Here is a 23,751-nt window from a genome sequence, read left to right as displayed (position 1 = left end):
TTACAGTAGTTAAGAATTCCGAGGGAGAATTAGTTCCACAATGCACACCATTGGATGGCGTGTGTGTATTGATTACCGGAAACTCAACTCCGCTCTTAGAAAGGATCATTTTCCATTACCATTCATTGATCAGATTCTAGAGCGATTGGCTGACCAGAGCTATTATTGTTTCTTAAACGTATATTTTGGCTATAATCAGGTGGCCATTGATCCTAAGGATCAAGAGAAAACTACTTTCACTTGTCCATTCAGTACATTTGCATATAAACGGATGCCTTTCGGATTGTGTAATGCGCCAGCAACATTCTAGAGGTGTATGATGTCTATCTTTTTGGATATGGCTAAAAAGTTTCTCGAGGTCTTTATGGATGACTTCTCTGTTTTCGGGTCCACATTCAAAAATTGTCTCTAACGTCTGTCCCTAGTGCTTCAGCATTGTAGGGAAACTAATCTTATTCTTAGTTGGGAGAAGAGCCATTTTATGGTTCAAAAGGGGATTGTTTTAGGACATATCATTTCAGAGAGAAGTACTGAAGTTGATAGAGCTAAAGTATATTTGATCTCTAAATTACCTCCTCCTACCTCCGTAAGGGGAGTGCGATCATTTCTTGGGCACGCCGGGTTCTATCGACGTTTCATTAAAGATTTTAGCAAAATTTCTCGTCCTTTGTGTAATCTACTCTCAAACGATGCTCCTTTTGTCTTTGATGAATCATGCCTAGAAGCTTTCCATAAGCTTCGCTCTCTCTTTTCTTCAGCTCCTATCATGAATCCTCCAAACTGAGCGCTTCTATTTGAGATCATGTGTGATGCATCTGATTATGCTATGGGTGTTGTATTGGGACAACGAGTAAATAAACTTCCTCATGTTATCTACTATGTGACCAAAACTCTTTCAGATGCACAATTGAATTATACCGTTACTGAAAACTATTCTAATTATTCTACTTTGAAACATCTTCTCTCCAAAAAGGAAACCAAACCCCATTTGATTCATTGGATCCTCATCCTTCAAGGGTTTGATTACAAAATACGGGATAAGAAAGGGTCAGAGAATGTGATAGCTGACCATCTTTCTAGAATTCTGATTGAGGATATCTCAACTTCACTTCCAGTTTGTGATTTCTTTTTGGATGAACAGCTATTTGAGGTTTCTCATACGGATTTGCCTTGGTTTGCTGATATTGTGAATTATCTCGCAATAGGCAAAATTCCTTTGTCTTGGTCAAAGCAGGAAAAAAATCGATTCTTCTCTCAGATTAAGATGTACTATTGGGAAGATCCCCAGCTCTTCAAATATTGTGCTGATCAAATCAATCGTAGATGTGTTCCTAAGAGTGAGTTTCAATATTGTGTTGATCAAATCATTCGTAGATATGTTCCTAAAAGTGAGTTTCATAGTATTCTGACCTTCTATCATAGTTTAGCTTATGGAGGTTATTTCAGTGCAAAGAAAACTATAGCTAAAATTCTTCAGTGTGGTTTCTTTTGGCCTTCACTCTTTCGGGATGCATACTTATTCTGTAGGTCATGCCTTTGATGTCAGCAGTTATTCTGTAGGTCATGCCTTTGATTTCGTGGGTCTTTTTATTCAGTCAAATCAAAATGAATATATTCTTGTGGCTGTTGATTATATGTCTAAATAGGTTGAAGTAGTGGCTACTAAAACCGCCGATCATGTAGTCGTGGTTGAGTTCATTCAAACGAACATTTTTAGTTTGTTTGGTATACTATGAGCTATTATTAGTGATGGGGGTGCTCACTTCTGTAATAGGTATTTTTGTACTTTGGTACAAAAATACTCCATTACTCATAAAGTTGCTACTCCCTATCATCCCTAAACAAGTGGCCAAGTTGAAATATCCAATCGTGAGCTTAAGAGAATTCTTGAAAAAGTTAAGTCAGATCGTAAGGATTGGTCATTACGACTAAATGATGTTTTGAGGGCTTACCGAACAGCTTATAAGACTCTATTTGGTATGTCACCTTTCCATCTCGTTTATGGTAAAGGGTGCCATCTTCCTGTAAAGTTAGAACACAGAGCTTTCTAAGCTATAAAAAATCTCAATTTTGATATGAAATCTGCTGGTTCTAACAGAAGCTTCAACTAACTGAGCTCGAAGAATTACGTAATGATGCTTATGAGAGTTCTAAGGTTTACAAATCAAAGACTAAGGTATTTCATGACAAACATATCTTGCGTAAGACTTTTGAGCCCCAGAAAAATGTTTGGTTGTTTAATACACGACTGAACCTTTTCCCTGGAAAGCTGAAGTCACGTTGGGAAGGTCCATACATGTGTATTTCTGTTACACCTTATGGTGTAATAGAGATACAAGATTGCAAGACTAGACAAGTGTTCAAAGTCAATGGACAAAGACTTATATCCTAGATAGAGGGTAGTGTGTAGAGAGGGACAGTGGAGGTAGTAGAACTTCATAATCCTATTTACTTGGACTAGAGAGGTCAGTTTTCGTCGAGCTATCGACGTTAAACTTAGCATGCTGTCAAGCTATCGACGTTAAACTTAGCATTTGTCTATTGTACTGTAGTTTATTTTTATTTTTATTTTTATTTTTATTTTTATTTCGAGTTTTAATTTTTAGGTTTTAGTTATTTTTATTGTTATTTTATTTCTAGTTTAGTTTAGGTTAGTTTTTTTTTTAAGAAAAAGAAATACAAAATTGAAAAAATAGAAAAATACAAAAATTTGTCCTCAAAGCTCGAGCTTTCATTTTGAAGCTCGACCCATTCTTCATCGCTAACTTTAGGGTTTTTGGCGGCAAGCTCGAGCTCTCATTCTAAAGCTCAAGCCCTAGGTTTTGAAAGTTTTAAAAAGCCTGAGTTCTCCTTCTTCTATTATATCATACATTGGGTTCTTATAAAGTTTCTCTCCAAGTTTCTCCTACACTAATTCACCATGATTTTTGACATTCTCCTTCCAAATCTGCAGGTATTATTCAGGTAAAAATCTCCATCCTTATCTTCATCTTCTTCCAATTACTTCCTTCTTAGTTGCTTAAATTTCTAAATCTGGAAACGTGAATCTCTTTTTGGATAATTCATTATTTGGGTTTTCATAAGCTATCTGCATATAATGGTTGTGCAAGGGATTTCTTTTGATCTATATTTTGATTTCTGAGATCTGTGTTGGTGTAGTTTCAGGTAAAGCTCGAGCTCTGCAACTCTAAGCTCAAGTATTGGTTCAAGCTCGAGCCCAGAAGGTTAAGTTCGAGCCTCAGTTCTTAGATTAGGAGGATTTTTGGTGCTTTAAGGGACTTTTTTTGTGATTACTATTAATTGAAAGTTGAGATGGTTCGTCCTACTCCTTCTAAGCGTGCTAGGGTGACTAAAGATATTTTTCCAAGTGCTTGGAAGATGATTCCAATTTCTTATGAAACGACTTTTGATTATAAGACATTCATCACTGATCCTTGCACTAGATGGGCTATGAAGTCCTTTAGTTACAGACATCTTATGCATCTTATAGTTCCTATTACTAAAATTGTTTATCCTTTCCTTGTTCGTTTGTTTCATCTCAATCTTGTTTATAGTGAGGATAATCCTTGGGAGCTTAGGACTATGATTGATGGGCATGAGTTGATTATTAATCTTTGTGTTATTGCTGCAGCTTTAGAATGTTATCATATGCTTCCTAAGGTGGTAGATGAGAGGCATAGTTGTCCTACTTTCACACCTTTCCCTAGGGTACCAATTGCAAAGAATTTGATTCAAAAATTGTGTGATGGTAGATTTGCTAGGATAAAGCGTAGTAGTACTACCAATGCCAAGATTCCAAAAAGGTTATGGATTCTAGATTTTATTATCTCTACTAATGTCCATCCTCTTAGGCATAAGAATATTCAGAATACTGATTTTCTTCAGGCACTTTATGCTATTCAGTTTGAGCACTGGTATTCATTTCCTAGGATGATTTTCTACCAGCTACTGGAGTTTTGGTCAGAGATTAGACCACATAAGAATGTTCCTACCCATATGCTATATTTTCCAAGTATGATTACTAGGCTATTAGAGCTACAGGGTTTTGTGGTAGGTAAAAAAGAGGAGACTTGTGATGAATCTCCTATATTTGGAATGAAGGAATAGAATAAGGTGTGGACACATATGCTGGTAAACCGCCGTAGTGCAATAGAGTTGGGCGATGAAGATGATGATGATGAGGCGACAGAGGATGAGATGGATACTTTTGATGGCCAGGCCCTACCAAGGAAAAGGCTAGTTCCTGCAGCACAACCTGAGAGTTCTTCTTAGGCTAAGATTGGAGAATTACATGCCCGAGTGGCAGAGCTACAGGATAGACAGACAGTATTGAGGCAGATGCCAATGGAGCAGCAGAGCATTCTTACTGAGCTTCTATGCCGCACTCCGTCTACCGCATTTACTTCCATCGATCTTCCTCCACCTCCTACGAATTAGCTGTCTAGGGCTTTTCTGTATTTTGATTTATAAGTTAGGCACTTTTGGAGACTAGGGCAGTATTTTTGATATATTTATTTCTTTATGCTGTATTTCTGCCCTAAGTCTGTTATTTCAAAGCATTGTACTGATTCTGTTCGTTTATTTACATGTTTTTTGCCTATCTTATCCTTGTGTTGATATTTTAGCTACATGTGATATTTCTCTATTATTACTCCATATACTTGATACTATGATGTGTGTTGGAGTTTGCTGATTTTACCAGGTACCACAGACCAAGTTTGGGGGTGACTTCTCATTTGCCTTCTATGCTTCATGTTGGTATATATTTGCTGGTCTGAGGTTGTCTGGGAATATCTTTCTAACTCTTTTTTGTTTTCCCATATTGAGTACAATGTGCACACTAAGTTTGGGGGTATGGGGGAAAATTAAATTTTGATAACACAAGGTGATGATATTCGATGTTATAAGCATGATTTTAAGTATATTGATTGTCATATATTTTGTTTGCAGTCTGATGTTGGTTAGAAATGGTTTGTCTGCCAAAATAATGTGAAAAGGGATTCTTGAGATTTTTTTAAATCAGTTGGTGGCCTGTGGTCTACTCTATTAGGATGATTATTGTTTAACGATATTAATCTCTAAGATGCTACACTTTACGCATATTCACACTTGCATGAATTCTGTGGGGTAAAAACTAGAAGTCTTGTTTTGTTTTGAGTTAAACTGAGATGAGCAGGTGGATTTGAAAATTTTGATAACCGAGGCATAAAAAAATAATAATAATAAAGAAAAAATAAAAGAATAAAAGGAAGGAAAGAAAAGGTATGTATGCAATAAATGAAAAACAAATTCTTCACCAATGTGAATGAAAAAAAAAAAAAAAGTAAAAAAAAGGAAGTTCAGGTCTGTACCTAGATTGCTTGAGTAATTAAGTCCTTAAGGGTGTGTTCTGACACGTAATGCCCTAAGACCATTTGGTCTAGGAGTCATTGGCTGAAAGCTTGTTACATAAGGGGTTTAGGTTGCCTAAATTACTTGAACAATTAGGTCCGGAGGGGTGCTTTATCACTTAATGCCCTAAGACCATCTGGTCTGAGAGTCATTGGCTGAAAGTTTGTTACATAGGTGATTTAGAAAACTTAATAGACCTGAACATTGCACAGTATCCTTTTTGAAAAAATGCATACTTGTAGAAAAAAATAATAATGCCTTAGGAATTGGAATTTGAAAAGTTTGCCTATGAATTAAAGACTAGCAAGGAATAAATGCAAGTATGGACAGTAAGCCACATGTTTAATTGTAAGATCACTTTCAAAGAGTTTTGGAGATTAAGATTGTTAAATAAATGATTAAACTGACATATGGGACCATAGCTGTTAAATTCAAATTGGAAGTTGAAAGTTTTTTGATTAATATGATTGGCTGTACTTGCTATATTTGATTGATTGATGAACTGTAGGGATATTATGATTTGAAAACCGGCTTGAATGAGCTTATTATGTAATTAAGGAACTATTTGAGAAGTTTGTGGGTACCATCATTGGAAACCCTCACGAGACTACAACTCGTCTATTAGGGGTAAGCTAGGGGTTTAAAGGCTTGTTACATAGACTAAATGTAACTGTGATTCCCACGAAAGCGGCTCTTTAGTTCTGTATTGCTAAGGGACTAGCAATATGTAAGTTTATGGGTGTAATGAGCGCTGAATATTGGATATTTGAGCCCTTAAATATACGTATGTTAAGGCCCAAAGTAATACTTCTATCTATTGTTCGACTGATTAGTATTTAATGTGTGTTTATAGGTACGTTCCCAGAGAAACAGTTAAAATCGGGACTTTATGATGAAAAAACTAATATCGAAGTTTACAGAGTCATTGTTGGTCATTCAAAGCAAGTCGAGAGCTTAAATGGTGAAGTTTAGAAGAATTCAAGAACTAAAGCTCGAGCCCAAGTCCTAAGGCTCGAGCCGTACAAGAAAAAGAAGAAAAATCAACAAGGCATTGAAGCTCGAGCCTTGTACCTTCAGAGCTTGAGCCTAACCTCAAGGTGCTCGAGCCTTGGCCCTTAAGCTCAAACATAAGGCATTGGAATTTGAAGAGTTGATTTAAAGGAAGAACCAAGCTCCCAGGGCCTCATGCCAGGCCTCAAGGATAGAGCACCATTATTCAAAGCTCGAGCCTTGAGTACCTAAAACTCAAGCTTGGTACCTAGAGCTCGAGCCCTATGAAGCTTGGATTGAGCAATGTTAAAAGAAGAGAATCCAAAATATTCTAAGTGTTGAAGGAAAAGATGCTTCAGAAAATAGATAAAAAAATTTGACTAAGTATAAAAGTGAAGATCAGCACCATCCTTTGAAGCTCGAGCAATAATTCTTTGAAGTTCGAGCCTTGTTCCCAAAGCTTGAACTCTTCTTTCTAAAGCTCGAGCCTTCCATGACAGATCAGATTTGAAGTTACGGGATTATTCTTTTCAAAGTCGTATTTCATTCCAAATGGGCCAGAAGACTTAAAAGCCCACCAAACCTTTATTTTCTTCTATAAAAGAAAGCACAGGCTCTGATAGAAGGAGTCCCTTTTTCTCGTATTATTAAAAAGGCTGATACTTTGGTGGTGGCTTTTAGGGTTTCCATAACCTTAGAAGGTGAAAATCCTGAGAAGAGAAGTGCCAACCGTGATGATGGAGACGACTACAACACAGATGATATTCGGCATCATCATGGATAGCTAATTCCTCTCTTAGGGCATTAATGTAACCCAATCTAGTACTATGGTTAGATTGTTTTAACTCTGGGTTATTTTTAATATATATTATGTTTCTGATTACATGACTATGAGTAATTAAGACAACTCAATTGGATTTAATGTTTTAAATAGTTTTCGAATTGTTATTACTTTGTCTTAGATATAATTATTCGTTTTCTATTCTCAACCCATTCTTATTGGACGGTATCTGGTAAAGCCCTGCCGGACATAAAAATGGAGGTCATATAATGGTATTCCAATGTTTTATATAAATGAATGTTAATTTTCATAGTCTATGCTTAGGAAAGATGGATTGTTTACAAAATTAGTTAAAGTAGGTAGGTGGATAGTCCATGCTAACTGCAGATAGGTTATAATTAACTGCAATTTATAAAAACATTTTTCTTTAAAAATCGAATTGAACAAATGTTATTGAGTTTAATTCATTTGAATATAATTTGTTAAATTCCCAGAGTTGAAATAGTTATCCATAATATGAAGGTTGCAGTGAAGTCAAAGCCCTAAGACCTTTCTCTCTTGGATCACTTTAATTTAATTTTAGTTTAATTTCAATTTTTAATTGTGACAACCAATTAATCAATTCAACCAGTTACCTATAAACCAATAAAGATTAGTTAAAAGCAAAACATAATACACTCATCTCCCTGTGGGTTCGACACCCTCTCTATAGTACTATCCTACAAAGATTAATGTTATTGTGAGTGGTTATTTATTATTGAAGTAAAAACTGACACACAACAGTGGTGATGGTCTGAATCCCGACTGAATGGTCGTCAACTATGCCGGCCTTTGCTGTGTACCCTTACCACTGCTTGAAGTTTCAGCCTTCCTCGGACATTCCTTAACCTTGTTGCCTTGCTAACCACACCAAAAATAAGCCCCTCAAGCAGAAGAAAACTGTTGACACTCTATCTTGTAGTGCCCGGGCTGCTAACACTGAAAGCATACAACTTCGCTCCTAACTGACCCCGATGGCAAAGGAGTCATAGGAGCATATCATGCCTGCTGCTGTCCAGAAATCTGGGATGAACCACCCCTTTGTCTCTTCCTAGACTGGCCCTCTGAAAAGGAACTACTAGCCCGTCTATGCCTCCACTGATCCCGAGTCCGGTTCCTGTTGTTACCCAAGGAATGACCCAAGAGGGGGGGTGAATAGGGTCATTGGCAAACTATGAAACTTTTTCGGTTTAGCTATTCTAAGATTCTTTTACTTGTCTCTTTAGTTTGGAGCCATATATGATTCTTTGCAATGAATGCTCTTCTAGTGAGTTGTAGTGTAGAAATTGCATAATGTGTAGAATGCAAAGCAATGATCTTACTACACTTGAGTGATTACTTTAACAAATGAATTCTTTTAGCTTCAATGTATTCAATTTCAATTAACCATTTAGAACTAGCATTTGCACAATATTGATGTGAGTAACATTCAAGGTGCAAAAGTCACTAAACACATTATTATAGAGTTTACAACAAATATATCAAACACTTGGTATGCATATAAACTCTAAATGTGAAGGATGTGTTGAATATGCATTTTGTCAAACACTTGGTGTGCAACATAATTTTAGCTATACAAAAGGCTAATAGAGAACATATACTCTAAGCTAAAATCAATCAAACAATTAACCTACTCCAAGTATTCATCCCATCTTCCTCATATATTCAAAATAACATGTCCATCTCATAGCATTCATAAATAAAGTATTAAGATTATGAAATATAAAATGTTAAGGAAATAAAGAGAGTAAGAGTTAGAGAAATTGCAAACCAAGGGACACACGATGTACATGGTTCTGCACAATCTCGGCCTACGTCCATGCCTTGAGAAAACCTCTCAAAGATTCCACTATTGTTCTTCCTTACGGGTGGAGAGCAAACCTTTACATGTTCTTGCTTGTGGGTGAAGAACCAACCTTGTAATGAAGCCATCTCACTTCTCCTTCTTTTGACGGATAAGAAGTAACCATTGCTCACTCTTATGGGTGGAGAGCTCTACCAAATCCTTTCATTAGAGAGACACCTTCTTTCTTTTATGGGTTGAGAAAGAGAACCCTTACAATAGCTTAAACAAGCTTTCCCTTGCCAAGAGAACCTCTTGGTCTTCTTCTCTCAAGAATGGATATATAATGAAGCTTACAATGAATGTCTCACAAATAGACAAATATACAAATCAAAGCTCTCATACTTAGAGTTACAAATGAAAGCTCAACTATAAGTTTGCAAGATGAATCACATGAATGATATAAAATGGGTGCTTCAATGGTGATTCCTAGAAGATATTTTTATCAAGAATGATAGACAATTTTCATCCCTAAAGGGAGGTCTCTCTATTGCTCTCTTGTAAGCCCACAATGTGCATACAATGTGTATTTATAGGTCCTTGGAAGAATATAGCCGTTTGGGGGCATAATGGTAAAGTCCCATGAAGTCAAATGGTTAAAACGCCCATTGGAAATTTGAATTTGCAGAGCTTCGACCAAACCGGTCGACATGTGGATAAATCGGTTGACATCTTGGCTTAAACCGGTTGACGTATTTTCCAAACCAGTCAACATCTTGCAAACCAGTCGACATCTCTTGCAAACCAGTCGACATCTACTGAGCTCCATTTGGACATTTGCTACTGCTTAGATACCGGTCGACATGTGTGTCAAACCGGTCGACATGTGTGAGCTTCAGCTTGGATTTTTGCTATTTGGACAGAATAGAGCATTACTTCAAATGGACATAACTCGGTCCATTTTACTCCAAATGAGGTGAAATTTGAGTCTAAATTTATTGCCTTGAAGTTAGATTTCTAATTCCACTAGCCTTTCTCAAAAATTCCAACCACCGAAAAAGTTATGGTTGTTTAAGTGCAACCTGGTCAGAATTTTCGCAGAGCAGAATCAGGTATTTTGTGAAGCTCATATCTCAGTCATTTTAAGTCCAATTTAGGTGAAATTTGAGTCTAAATTCAAGGGCTCAAAGCCATCTTTCCAATTCCATTTGCCTTGTGTAAAAATTCCAACTACACAAATAGTTATAGCAGTTTTAGTGCAAGCTGGTCTGAAATTTTTCTGGGCTAAAAATTTCTTCATTTGAGATATCCATCTTTCTAGCACCTAGGACTTTGATGAATGATTCAATTTTGTTCAAGGCCTATTTCTAAGAGTCTAGGGACATATGAAGATGATAAATTTCAAGTGCATTGTGTCCTAAAGTCATTTACCAAATTTTGGCAACAAAGGCTTTAAAGATAAAAAATTAATTCAATGCCTTTTCCTTTTCTTTTTAGAGGCCAAAATACATGTTATGATTAATGTGCATGGTCTTAGCATTTTTAGCTTAAGTTGTGAGTTCTTTCAAAGCTTATGCAAGCTTGAACTAACTTATTCTTAGCAAATACTTCATATGTTAAATATATATGTATTGAAGTTCATAGTCTAATTCAAATGATGTAGGAGCATATAAATGATGTACGATATGCATGGTCCTATAGAGATGAGCTTTCAAATGAAGTTACTTCAAAAATAACTTTACAGTTTAAGCTAGCACTCACCAAGCTATTTACCCCTTTCTTCAAGCTTTGTCCATGATCATTTAGGCTCTGAGGTATTCTTCCTTTCTTTGAGTTGCTTTCTTGATCATTGATGTCCAAGCTATCTTTGGATGGACTTTGCATTTGGTTCCTTTCAACTTCATGTCTTCTTTGTCTCCTTTGTTTTCCATAGATGTGATCTTGAGTAATGGAATTCTAGGAATGGTCTTTATGATCTTCATTGAGGTTCTTCTTTAAATGTGAATCATCTACAACACTCAATGTGAACATTAGTCCATAAACACCATTAATGGTTTGCTATCATCAAAACAGCTAGATTGTCATTGGATGAAATCCTTAAGATCAACAATCTCCCCCTTTTTGATTATGACAAAACATTGATGTGTTCCTAAGCAAGCGGAGTAGCATTTGAAAAATGCTCCCCCTATCAAAGTGCATGCATTGATTTACATGTCATGAAATAGCATGTTTCTACATTATACATTCATTTACATGCATTTAAGATCATACATAGTGAATCACGTCACACATATTTCTCCCCCTTTGTCATCTCAAAAAGGTGGGAGGCCTAGACAACTTCATGAAGTATATGTCATTTAGCATAGTGAAATGTCATAGTGAAGCAATGATTATCAAGAAATGACATTTAAGTGGTAATGACTATAATATACTTTATAGTGCAACATATAAGCAATTATATCATAAAGTACCAATTTCATTGACAACATGAGTTCGAATCATCATTTAAGGTTTATGTCATATACAAAAGTATATATAATCAAACATGAAACAAAAATGAAGCATAAACTAGAATAAGCCTAAAGGCAAACAACCTTTTAGAGGCAAATCTTGGAACTCAAGACAACTTCATCCCTAATATATTTCTCCACATTTGATATTCTCAAGAAAGAGGGAAAATTTCATCAAAATTATGAAAGCTTATGAATGTGAGTATTATGACCAACAAGTAATTTTGTAGCATGTTTGACAATTTTCTTCATAAGAGATTATCAATAATCTCCCCCTATGAGTATGCTTTCATTTGCATCATATATCATTTTTTGGGTACAAATTAACACATTGATATATAGGATGAGGCAATGATGCCGAAAGATATTCTTTCATTGAATATAAATTGTTATATGATTTTAATGTCCAAAATAACTCTAAAATCATATATGGCATGAAAAATATAAGGCATATGCAAGCAGTGTCACTACTCTAGTTATATGCAATAAATTTCCAAGTATGCAAAAGCATATTTTCTTGGGCATGTATGGTTGGTTACATGATAGTCCATGTAGATGAGCTCAACATTTCTCTTATACATATTTTTCAAGGAGTCATGTCAAAGCATCTTATGGAATACTAAGGTGCTAAGAATGATAAATAAAGTATGGCCTTGATACCAAAATATCTTCTTTAAGAGATGTGGTGAGAGATTTGCAACATGAATTTTCTAAACACATTCTTTAAGAGGTGATGTAGAAACATCACATGAAGTTCTAAAGTGCTAAAAATGGATACATCAAAATGGAATAGAACTTGATATTACATTAGTCATCTAAGTTAGAACAAAATATTCTTTAAATGACATATTTCCAAGACTAAAGTGTCAAATTAATTTTCACGACACTTGAGGAGTTTTAATCCTTAGAAGAAATCAAGTTTACTCATCATACTAATTTTAATTTATTTTGCATGCTAGAGGTAAGCTTCTTTGCACAAATCATAAATGTTGATTCAATGATAGTATATAAGTGCAATCAATATAATTTCAGGAATGGTTTTGAAAACACATATATATCAATTTTGTCAAAAACCATCATTCTTGAGAAAATCACTAAGCCTTTCAAAGAGAGCTCTAGGAGCTTATTTTAATCACATAAGACCAAAGATAATTTTAAACATATAGTTCAAAATTTTATACATTTCAATTTTGGGTGATTTTTCTTTATAGTCTAAGAAGATGAAGTCAATTAAAAATCATTTCATGCAAAAACATGTAGTATTTTTATTACTTCAATCCAAAAACACATGTGCACAAAGACATAGAATTTATTTCTCCTTTTTGGTTTGACTTCTTGGGAATAGTCTAGCTTAGTTACCAATGATAGCTCAAAATACTTATCATGATTTGATTGTAAAGGAACAAAGATGTATAACAACTTTAAGAAAGAAGTTGTTCCTTTAATTAGCACAATAGAGTATTCACCAATGAATGCTCAAATGGATGGTGGTGAACACTTCTTCAATTCTTAGGAAGACATTATAAATTCTTCATTTTCATGAGATGGCTCTTCCAAGAAGATTCACTTCTTGAGGTTTTCAAGTGAGGACTTATTTGATTATCTAAAGTCCAACAAAACATTTTCAAGATTAATAACCTTATTTTCTATATGCATAGAAGTGACACAATAAAATAGATAAAGCATTTAAGATCACACAAGCATATAGATGATGTTTTAGACATTGCCACTTTGATAGATTTGATAAGGTTCAAATGAAATAGCATTAATGGTCTTCATGAGATAGTGTACGCTTTCCTTTGATGGCATCTCTTACAAAAAGTAAATCTTTCACAAAGATTGGGCATAGTTAATCTAAAGATTATTTGAAAGATAGAGAATCATTTTTGTGTTAGCATGTTCATAACTCATATGCCAAAACACACTACTTTCATGCAAAATATCAAAATCTATAGCATAGACATTTTTATATCTATTAGCAACAAGTAGCATATCAAGAGCGTCATGCTTAGAATTTTATGATTGAATTCTTCATATAAAAGCATATTAATGAGAAAGGAATTCTTTACCCATGGTATTAACTTCATTAGCTTGGGAGTTGTTTCTCAATGTGATGCATCTTTTCCATTTTGTGAGCGAGAAGAATTCTTTGACATGATATATCTTTTGTGCTCTAGGCACCAACTTGAGAATTTACTTGTCCTTAAGTGAAAAACATTTATGTACCTGCAGAGCATACTCAAGTAGCATTCTCTGGTACCCCAATTCCTTAGGAGTCCATATGAGTTAGCACATATTGATACGGTTCCTTTTGGAACTAAATATAATAAATGCACAATTGGGTTACTCTATATAATCAACATTCTTTAATTTAAATTATGTATTTGAATGTTCCTAGCATGTTAATACATTTGTCAATTCAAAGAATAGATATGCTTATGGTTACATACAACTCAATGAACCAATATGAAATAAATAAAAGTTGAGTGAATTGGCACAATTTCATATATGGATCATAATAAAAGGTACCATGTGCACTATCCATGATGGAGTCTAGAATTAACAAAATAAGTAAGATTCTTCCTACATGGGCAAGGACAAATAAATTCCCAAATTTGAAATCCTTAAGGGATTCAATAATTACAAGGAAGATACATTTCTTTCCATAATCAAATTTATATTTCAAGGAATGATAGCATATTAGAAAGTAATGTTTCTCTAAAGACCTACACTTTTCAAAGTAAATTTTATCTAATTCTAAGTGTAGCAATCCAAATGCAATATTAAGATTATAATGCATGAGTAAACAATTTTCAATAAAGCATGCATTAAACATAAAATTGTATACTCAATGAAAACTTGTACCAAGTAAACAAAATAAAACGAGAATCCCATAACATATGAATATAGCACATCATGATCTAGAAGTATATTTTGGGAGATGTATCTCATTCATGGTCTTTTGGGTACAATGAATTCATTTACAAAGACTGTCCATATAAAATAATCTAATGCTTGGAGAAAAATTTTCATTTAGCCTTTTCATGATCATAATTGGTTCCAAAGCACCATGGAGGTTAAGAGTCTTGCAAGGGAAGACTAGTTCCTAAAGAGTTTGCTATGGATCAACTCTAAGCCGGTTAAAGCCAAAATTAGAGACAAGGCTCTGATACCAATTGTTACCCAAGGAATAACCCTAGAAGGGGGGTGAATAGGGTCATTGGCAAACTATGAAACTTTTTCGGTTTAGCTATTCTAAGATTCTTTTACTTGTCTCTTTAGTTTGGAGCCATATATGATTCTTTGTGATGAATGCTCTTCTAGTGAGTTGTAGTGTAGAAATTGCATAATGTGTAGAATACAAAGAAATGATCTTACTACACTTGAGTGATTGTTTTAACAAATAAATTCTTTTAGCTTCAATGTATTCAATTTCAATTAACCATTTACAACTAGCATTTGCACAATATTGATGTGAGTAACATTCAAGGTGCAAAAGTCACTAAACACATTATTATAGAGTTTACAACAAATATATCAAACACTTGGTATGCATATAAACTCTAAATGTGAAGGATGTGTTGAATATGCATTTTGTCAAACACTTGGTGTGCAACATAATTTTAGCTATACAAAAGGCTAGTAGAGAACATATACTCTAAGCTAAAATCAATCAAATAATTAACCTACTCCAAGCATTCATCCCATCTTCCTCATATATTCAAAATAACATGTCCATCTCATAGCATTCATAAATAAAGTATTAAGATTATGAAATATAAAATGTTAAGGAAATAAAGAGAGTAAGAGTTAGAGAAATTGCAAACCAAGGGACACGCGATGTATATGGTTCGGCACAATCTCGGCCTACGTCCATGCCTTGAGAAAACCTCTCAAGGATTCCACTATTGTTCCTCCTTACGGGTAGAGAGCAAACCTTTACATGTTCTTGCTTGTGGGTGAAGAACTAACCTTGTAATGAAGCCATCTTGCTTCTCCTTCTTTTAACGAATAAGAAGTAACCATTGCTCACTCTTATGGGTGGAGAGCTATACAAAATCCTCTCATTAGAGAGACACCTTCTTTCTTTTATGGGTTGAGAAAGAGAACCCTTACAATAGCTTAAACAAGCTTTCCCTTGCCAAGAGAACCTCTTGGTCTTCTTCTCTCAAGAATGGATATATAATGAAGCTTACAATGAATGTCTCTCAAATAGACAAATATACAAATCAAAGCTCTCATACTTAGAGTTACAAATGAAATAATCAAATGAAAGCTCAACTATAAGTTTGCAAGATGAATCACATGAATGATATAAAATGGGTGCTTCAATGGTGATTCCTAGAAGATATTTCTATCAAGAATGATAGACAATTTTCATCCCTAAAGGGAGGTCTCTCTATTGCTCTCTTACATGCCCACAATGTGCATACAATGTGTATTTATAGGTCCTTGGAAGAATATAGCCGTTTGGGGGCATAATGGTAAAGTCCCATGAAGTCAAATGGTTAAAATGCCCGTTGGAAATTTGAATTTGCAGAGCTGTGACCAAACCGGTCGACATGTGGATAAACTGGTTGACATCTTGGCTTAAACCGGTTGACGTATTTTGCAAACCAGTTGACATCTTGCAAACCAGTCGACATCTACTGAGCTCCATTTGGACATTTGCTACTGCCTAGATACCGGTCGACATATGTGTCAAACCGGTCAACATGTGTGAGCTTCAGCTTGGATTTTTGCTATTTAGACAGAAAAGAGCATGACTTCAAATGCACATAACTCGGTCCATTTTACTCCAAATGAGGTGAAATTTGAGTCTAAATTTATTACCTTGAAGTAAGATTTCTAATTCCACTAGCCTTTCTCAAAAATTCCAACCACAGAAAAAGTTATGGCTATTTAAGTGCAACCTGGTCAGAATTTTCGCAAAGCAGAATCAGGTATTTTGTGAAGCTTATATCTCAGTCATTTGAAGTCCAATTTAAGTGAAATTTGAGTCTAAATTCAAGGGCTCAAAGTCAGCTTTCCAATTCCACTTGCCTTGTGTAAAAATTCCAACTACACAAATAGTTATAACAGTTTTAGTGCAAGCTAGTCTAAAATTTTTCTGGGCTGAAAATTGCTTCATTTGAGATATCCATCTTTCTAGCACCTAGGACTTTGATGAATGATTCAATTTTATTCAAGGCCTATTTCTAAGAGTCTAGGGACATATGACGATGATAAATTTCAAGTGCATTGTGTCCTAGAGTCATTTACCAAATTTTGGCAACAAAGGCTTTAAAGATGAAAAATTAATTCAATGCCTTTTCCTTTTCTTTTTAGAGACCAAAATAAATGTTATGATTAATGTGCATGGTCTTAGCATTTCTAGCTTAAGTTGTGAGTTCTTTCAAAGCTTATGCAAGCTTGAACTAACTCATTCTTAGCAAATACTTCATATGTTAAATATATATGTATTGAAGTTCATAGTCTAATGCTAATGATGTAGGAGCATATAAATGATGTATGATATGCATGGTCCTATAGAGATGAGCTTTCAAATGAAGTTACTTCAAAAATAACTTTACAGTTTAAGCTAGCACTCACCAAGCTATCTACCCCTTTCTTCAAGCTTTGTCCATGATCATTTAGGCTTTGAGATATTCTTCCTTTCTTTGAGTTGCTTTCTTGATCATTGATGTCCAAGCTATCTTTGGATGGACTTTGCATTTGGTTCCTTTCAACTTCATGTCTTCTTTGTCTCCTTTGCTTTCCATAGATGTGATCTTGAGTAATGGAATTCTTGGAATGGTCTTTATGATCTTCGTTGAGGTTCTTCTTTAAATGTGAATCATCTACAACACTCAATGTGAACATTAGTCCATAAACACCATTAATGGTTTGTTATCATCAAAACAGCTAGATATCATTGGATGAAATCCTTAAGATTAACACCTGTCATTCAACTAGGCCTCAACTATCAAAGCCCTTTCCACTGCTTCAGAGTGAACGGTCGCCGACTATGCCGGCCTTTGCTGTGTACCCCTACCACTGCTTGAAGTTCCAGCTTTCCTCGGACATTCCTTAACCTTGTTGCCTTGCTGACCGTACCAAAATAAGCCCCTCAAGCAGAAGAAAATTGTTGACACTCTATCTTGTAGTGCCCGGGCTGCTAACACTGAAAGCACACAACTTCGCTCCTAACTGACCCCGATGGCAAAGGAGTCATAGGAGCATATCGTGCCTGCTGCTATCCAGAAATCTGGGATGAACCACCCCTGTGTCTCTTCCTAGACTGGCCCTCTGAAAAGGAACTACTAGCCCGTCTATGTCTCCACTGATCCCGAGTCTGGTTCCTATCATTCAACTAGGCCTTAACTATCAAAACCCTTTCCACTACTTCAGAATAAACTTTTAAACACCATGCTATTAGAATGGGTCTGATCTGATAGTGGAATCCATGAACAAATTTATGAACGTTGTCTCCCTCTTTGCTCACTATCTTTAGAGCAAAGCGGGAAAAAGATGTGACTATGTTCTCGTACTTAGTGACCGACATGTTGTTGCCCTAATAGAGTGAGTCAAACTTACTGTGAAGCTCCCATCTCTTAGTCACTAAAAAATACTTATCATAAAACAATTCCTTAAAAGCATCCCAAGGCAAGGTCACTACATTACGCCTATTCGAAACAGACTTCCACTATAGCTTAGCATATTTGGAGAAGTTATAGGTAGCCAAAATGATTTTCAGATGGCCATTTGGCAGTGCCATTGTAAACAAGTGCTTTTCCACCTGGACAAGCCAGTCGTCAGTTGTCATTGGATATGAACCCCCTTCAAACATTATTGGCATAAGTTTAACGAATCTAGAAATCAATTTAAGGCATTTTTCCATCTCTGTTTCCTCAAGTTGCACTGCTGGCTGTGGAGTCGACTACGGAACTGTGGCAGCCGCGACCCTCATGACATTTTACAATAACGTAGCTAACACCTGTCTAGTTGGCTCCTTACCCTCATCTGCGGATGGTGGAGTGTCGTCCCATCTCGCATGAACACCCCTCGGAGTAGCTAAGTCCCTAAGAGGTGTATCCTCGTCAACATGCTCCACGGGATAGGAGCTAAAATCTTCCTCAACATTGCCTTGAATTGGCCTTTTTCTAAGGCCCTGGCTCCTTCGTCAGGGTGGCATGATTCGGTAAGACAAAAACACGGATTAAAAATAGTGACACTATTGACTGTCCAAGAATGACTCAACATGAATGAATGCCTTGAAACTGTAAAATGCATAAGAGATAAAATCCTAAGCAAATAAGCACGTAATCACATAAGCAAGTAGGTATATTCGCAAATCCTTAAATAATTAAATATGTAGGCATATGAAACAATACAAGTTACTAAACAGCTAACCATGGATAACCCCTACCTGTTGTCCTAAGGTTGAAAGAACCATGCTCTAATACCACCTTTGTAACGCCCCAAATTTGTCCCAAACATATATTTCAAGATCTACATTTCCAATAGTTACATAAGGTATGTAATCAAAAATAAAAAGATGATAAAGAGTCTAAATAGACATGTTTCATCCCTTTATTACTTTGATCTTAGTGTCCTTAAGTCCACAAGTTATATGCCTTGGAGAAAAGATTAGTACTTTACATAGTCAAAAGATTATAGGACGTCACTGTAATTACACATCTACAACGATACAAAAGAGAAGCCACAAAAGATACTCCAAATCCGTTTAAGTCTATGGAGGGACCTCCTTTCCATAACCTGAAAAAAATATAATAAGGATGGAGTGAGCATGACGGCTCAGTAGGAGTTACCTAAAATGCACTCATTGATTCCTCCGTGAATCCAAACAAAGAATAAACATAAGTAAAGGGGGTCATGCTCGTTCGGGAAAGAGAAATAATCATGTGATGCAATATGATAATGTCACTCCCCGTTTTCCAAAATATTTATCCAACACCTCAATCGTCAAACTGTTAATGTAACCCAGCCCGAGATAACTCCCCAGCACTACGAGAGGAGGATTGGCTATCTATCTTTGACATAGGTAACTCCTTAGAATCATTTGGATCCTAGTAACTCAACCATGCGCAAGGAAAACTCCCTACGTCCCCTCTAGGTCCCATTAATGACACGGACACAAGGTAACTCCTTGCTGCCCAGTTTTCGCAAACATTGTTTCGAAACTTTTCCCCCAAAATTTTAGTTTTTATTCCCTCCTTTAAAATTTCAGTTTTTATTCCCTCCTTTAAAATTTCAGTTTTGTTACCCATGCATTTCACCCAAGCATTTCACCCAATGCATATGCATGAATACACATGCTTTCCAAGGTCTTGCCATCATGTTATTTTCTCAACCCAATACCACTAACATACTTTAGTAAGTTAACATAATAGTTTTTTAAGCAAAAGATAAATATTTTGTGCAAAAAATTTACATGGCAGATTATATCACAATTGCACATTCATTCTCGCGGAAAATCAGTAGCAAATACTAAGGTAAGTTAAGCACTAACCTACTTCATGTTTGTGCAGAAAATTCACATAACAGTTTGCAGAAAATTAGTAAGACAGTTTGGAAATTACAAAACATGAAGTTCACAACAGCAGTCCAAAAATTGAGATACATCAAACCTGAAAATTTCAGCTTATAAATTATAACAACATAACTATTATAATTGCTACCTTTTCAGTTTTAGGCACATTAACACAACCAACATGTAGAGGAGCTCAATTTCAGTAATCAAAAATACATAATGTATCGTTGTTATGTAAACTAAAAATTTCAGATTTTAAATATATAACATGCTCATTAGAAGGGTTCAATTCTTGTCACATAGAGACAAGTTTTATGAAAAAATAAAATATGATGTATCATTCAATTAATAGATTGAATACTTACATCAAAGGTTTGAGTAAACCTTTAAATCTTTCCTCTAAAGTGAATGTTCTCACTTATTGTAGATCTCTTAGCAAGATACATTCTCTTTGGATCTCCATCTTCTTGGTAATTGTTTTACCTTTAGGAATCACTCATAAGCCTTCATGAATGACCTCGGAAAAACTAGACTTGTGGGAGCCTCTATTAGATGAGAACATTAACTCTAATTTTCTAGAGAGAGAAAATAGATTCCTTTCTCCTTCTTCCAAAAATCACTTCTAAAATATATATAGACCATGTATATATATAGGCAACATAAAGATAAAGAAAAGAAAACAATTAATCCTTCTCAATCTCTAATTCACATGTCTCAAATCTAATAGGATTCCAATATCAAGTTGGGCTATGAGTGAAAATCATTTGGGCTTATTATTTTATTGGCTACAATGAATTAATAATTGGCCCGGTCTATGGACCCAATTCAATTAATTCGTAAATTAATTTCTACTCCACTAAAAGAAATTAATTGAACTCCAATTAAATAATAAATAACCTCTGAGTCAATATTGCACTTTGACCCCTCTATGCATAATTAGTTATCGGATAAATAAAGCCATCAATCCGACTACTTAATTAATATGTTTATTTTGGTACCATTGATTATATCTGGCTTGATCACAATAAATCATTTGTTTGACAAAAATAATAATTTAAATAAATATATAATAAATCATTTTGTCTAAAAACATACGAAGGCGGCCTTCGAATTTACTTTGTGATCAACCATAATCAATACAAAATAAATACAAGTAGCAATGATGCAAATATTGAAAATATAACCCTTTAACTATTAATTACATAACTACCCAAAGTGTCGGTCTAAGGATCCCGAAGTATCCGCCGAACAAATCAAAGTAATTATTAATTAATAAAAGAGTCTATACTTTTCTCATGCTTAATAGTCAAATACCATGACAGTGATAGGGAGCAATTGCATATGACGGCTCTCGCAATATATCTCAACCTAACGCGGATCCAGTTCAAGTCTTAATTAATTATGAGTCCATCCATAATTATCGACTATGAACAATTTATGATTACTATTTATATTCATATATTGATCGCTATCACATACATATATAAATATCTCTTGTAATCAAGTGGACACTATCAATTTTATAATGAATCAAAACATAATACATTGAATTCACCAATTGTATAAAATATAAATATTTCAAAAACGTCAGGAACATGTGTCACTATAATCCAAATGGGAATTTGTTATACCAGGGCATATAAATCCCAACAGCTCCCACTTGACCTCATAGCCAATTCAAATTGCATCTAACTCCAATGTTATCCAGGTGTTGATCAAAACTATTGATCGATGACACATTTGTAAATAGATCAACAAAGTTGTGTTCCAATGCAATGTCCTAGCCATGAGTACATTTTATTGCCGGACAATATCATGTAGAACATGATACTTTCCTCTCAGTGTACCTTATTCCTCTATGGAACCTTGGGTCATTTGTTTCGACTACTTCTACACTATTGTCGCAATATAGCTCGATAGGCAGGTTAATATGCTCCACAACCTCTAAATCAGTGAGATCAAACCAAAAGACTTCCTTTGCTGCCATTAAGGCTGCAATGTACTCCACCTTCAGGTCTGAGTCAGCAGTTGAAATCAGCTTAATAATCTACTAACTGATTTCCCCTCCATTGAATGAACATACACTAAGTTATGAACCTCATAGTATTTACTTCTGATTGAAAAATAGAACTATCATACCTGACTAGGACCATATTATCACATCCATAAATAAGTATGAGATTATTGGTTCTCCTAAGGTACTTAATGATATTTTTCACAACAAACTAGTTATCAAGTCCAGGATTGGACTGATATCTTCTAACTATCTCTACAATGTAACGGATGTCCTGTTTGGTATCGACCGTGGCATTTATGAGACTCTCACATGCCGAAGCATATAGTTCCAGTCTCATTTGCTCAATCTCTTCTGTCAGTCTCATAAAACTACCTATTGGAGAGAACAATCGATGTTAATCAATCAAGAACTCATTCTTTGAGTTTTACATACCAAACCTGGTCAAAACTTTATCAATGTAGGATTATTAAGATAAGCCTATTTTCCTTTTAACCTGATCTTGTAAAAGCTTGATCCTAGGAATATAGTTTACATCTTGGAAACCTCCATTTAAAAGTAGTTGAACAACCACCTCTTTATTGATGACAAAACTTCCAGTCATTATAAATGAGTAGGATGTCATCAATATATAGAATTAGAAAAAATAATGACATTCCCTTTACACTCATGATTTAATTACCAAGAAATCCTCTGGTATTTTTTTGTAGATTAACTTACCTTCCATAGGTATCACCCTACTAGAAAGTTCTACAAGATCCCAAATTTTATTAGAATATATAGATTCTAACTCTGATTTCATATCAACTCGCTAAAACGATCTGTATCCATATTGGTTCACGCTTCTGTGTAGCTTACTTGGTCCAACTCATGTTTAACAGGGATATCCATAATGGTCTCACCTAAAAACATGATTCTGTCGGATTGGATGATAATCTTCCCACTACAATAATGTACCAATGTAGGAATCTGTGTATTAGATGATGCTGACGCATCAATAGAGAATTCATATATCTCTATAATAAGTGTGTTCACATATGGTACATCTGGTACTCATACCATATTCTCTAACATTATGCTGCTAGGTATGTAATTCATAATATGATCCTCCTATAGATAAACAGTGAGTGTAAACAATCAACTTTTATCATTGAAATCATAAAATAATCCATCCTAGTGCCTTTAGAGTAGCTATCAAATCTATCATGCATATGATCTGCTTCCAACTTACTTGTCCATATCAAGCGCAGATGTGCAAGACTACCCCATATGTGCAAGTGATTCAAACTAAGATTTAGTCAAAAACACAGCTCAAACGGTATCCTTGAGACAGACTAAGATGAAATGCAGTTCATAATGCACATCGATATCATTAACGCTAAACTCTTAAATGAAAGAGATAATGTAGCAAAACTGTTCATAAATCTAACTATGTTAAGCGGAATTCTGTTATTCCTATTTGACACCTCAATCCATTGAGCATCAATTGCGAAAAACTGGTACACAACACCCTCATTGATTATACAGTCTTTGCACTATCCCAAGAAATACTCATATCCACGATCAGATCGAAATGTTTTGATAAGTTTACCTAATGTGTGCTCCACATTAGTCTTGACACTTTCGGAATTTACCAAAAATTTAAGACTTGTGTCACATCAGATAAATTTATCCAAAACATGAGTAATCTTGCTTAGATGTTCATAAGAC

This window comes from Cornus florida, unplaced genomic scaffold (assembly GCF_030987335.1).
Source record: "Cornus florida cultivar Cherokee Brave unplaced genomic scaffold, ASM3098733v1 CherokeeBrave_3.0.0_Hap2_Chr06, whole genome shotgun sequence".
NCBI classification, from domain to species: Eukaryota; Viridiplantae; Streptophyta; class Magnoliopsida; order Cornales; family Cornaceae; genus Cornus; species Cornus florida.
This window is presented reverse-complemented; position numbering follows the sequence as displayed.